Genomic DNA, 2398 nt, shown 5'->3' with positions numbered 1-2398 from the left:
ACATTAGAAGACAGAAAAATAATTTTTTAAAAAGGGACACCCACTCGCAATTTTTCATTAGGGTTCACTAAATGTAAAGAATATATCTAAAGTATCCCTGTTTTATAAAAATTACAAATGTCAACTGTGTTAATCACGAAGAAAAATTTAACTTAGTTATTGATATAGTTACAAAGGGGAGGGTGTATATAAAGCTTCAATTAGACTATCAAACTATTATAAAATTAAGAATACTCAATATTTAAAATAATAAATATCACTTATACTTTTTTGCCAACATGTCAAGAAGAATCACTATTACTTTTATAATAGCCTCTTATGCTTTCTTGCCAGATGCCTTTGGAGCAGGTGCTTTCTGGGCTGGAGCTTTTTGACCCTTTGGAACTTTCTGGGCAGGAACCCTCTGGGCTGGAGCCTTCTTGCCTGCAGTAGTCATCTTTTTTTCTGGAACTTTACCAGCAGCACCCTTAGCAGGTGCTTTTTTGGGAGAAGCTTTCAGGAGAGCTGCCTTTTGAAGCTTCTTAACTTTAATTCTTGATTATTCTGTGCCTCATTTTCTTTGCCTTCATGACTTTAAAATGATCAAAATCTGTCATCTTGGCTTTCTTTTCTCTGGCTTCAAACTTCTTGGCCCATCTTGTGGCTGCCCATTTTGCATTGATATCTGTCTTCTCCCAGGCTTGTCGGACATAATTCTGGTGAGCACTGTGTGGAAACTTGATGATCAAGTCAGTGAGCTGCATGCATTTGAGAGGCATGGCCTGTCTTCTTATCTGAGTGCAAGGTCCGTCAATCAAAGCCCTGTTCTGAGGCCGGGCGCGGTGGCTCACGCCTGTAATCCTAGCTCTGGGAGGCCGAGGCGGGTGGATCGCTCGAGGTCAGGAGTTCGAGACCAGCCTGAGCAAGAGTGAGACCCCGTCTCTACTAAAAATAGAAAGAAATTATCTGGCCAACTAAAATATATATATAGAAAAAAAATTAGCCGGGCATGGTGGCTCATGCCTGTAGTCCCAGCTACTCGGGAGGCTGAGGCAGTAGGATCGCTTAAGCCCAGGAGTCTGAGGTTGCTGTGAGCTAGGCTGACGCCACGGCACTCACTCTAGCCCGGGCAACAAAGTGAGACTCTGTCTCAAAAAAAAAAAAAAAAAACAAAGCCCTGTTCTGATCAATAACATCTACAATAGCAAACAGCTTTCCAGCACGAGGCTCAAAGGAGATGTAGGCCACTCAGCCAACCTCCACCATGTCGGCAGCATTTGGCAAGAAGGAAGAAGGCCTGCCCAACCATGCACATGCAATTTTTAGAACATTATCCCCTAAATTTTGCCAGAACAAAAATAGTTTTTAATGTATAGCTTTTAAGCTTATAATATCATTTTGAATTTTTACTCATCTCCTGTGTTGTCCACTGAGCGTTATTAATATATCTTGACTGTCTCAAAAAGATTTTGAATTCTCTGGTCAGGAAGTAATATATATTTGCATCATTCCTCTTGATGAGAAAGTACAGAAACATTTACTTTTTAATATTCTCTTATAAAGATGTAAAAAACTAATGCTTATTTTATATCATTTTAAAGCAAATAATTCTGAAATAAACTCCATCTCAAATATAACAGAGAGCACTTTTTAATCATTAGATTAAGCCTGTTCATTGTCAGTGACATGAGGATGAGATTGGGAAATAGAATATCATTAAGTCAATGACTTAGATGAAGGATAATAATTTGCATTTGAAGTGCAGAGCACATTTCATTCACGAAGAGGATGAGTAACTAGAGTTGTTTTCTTTCCCCATAAATTACTAGAATTCAAGAGGCATAGTAATTATGAGTGGCCTGATTGCTTTCCATGTTTGCAGCCTTGATTTTCAGAGCTACTTACAGCATTTAATCTAGCGTTTACGCAAGCTCCCCAATTTGAGTTTCAATAATGCTTTCCATGCTTTGAAAATCCAGCTTTAAGTCCATTGTATAAACAACAAAATATTTGGTCCCGGGTATTAACTAAGTGCTTTGTATATGTGTAATTTTAGGCTGGCCCTGAGTGGTTAAAGAATAGCGCCTTATGAGACACAGTGCTCTACCTCATTGGAAGGGTAAGGATTGATAAAATGAGAATACCAAAAGCAACAAGATAACCTCTTGTAATCCGAAAACACTTTCCAAAAGGCAATCAGAACATCTCTAAATTTTGAATTGAAAGTATATGCCTCCTAACTTTATTTTCCAAGGTGATTTGGATGTTCAGATGATACCTGGGAACTTCTGCCACAGTTTTACTCCTGATTATTTTACCAAAACTTCACTTCATATGACAAAAATTGCAAGAGTTTTTGGATATTTGATTCTCTAGAGCCAGTCAAATGGCATTGTAGGACATATCTGCAAATAGTAGC

General features: G+C 38.3%; 1 pseudogene; it reads right to left on the bottom strand.

Moving 5' to 3' along the window:
* Window positions 1–316: 316 nt before the first annotated feature.
* On the bottom strand, window positions 317–1245 carry LOC123642086 (annotated as a pseudogene).
* Between the last annotated feature and the right edge of the window lie 1153 nt (window positions 1246–2398).

The sequence above is a fragment of the Lemur catta genome, chromosome 7, assembly GCF_020740605.2.
Source record: "Lemur catta isolate mLemCat1 chromosome 7, mLemCat1.pri, whole genome shotgun sequence".
NCBI classification, from domain to species: Eukaryota; Metazoa; Chordata; class Mammalia; order Primates; family Lemuridae; genus Lemur; species Lemur catta.
This window is presented reverse-complemented; position numbering and strand designations above follow the sequence as displayed.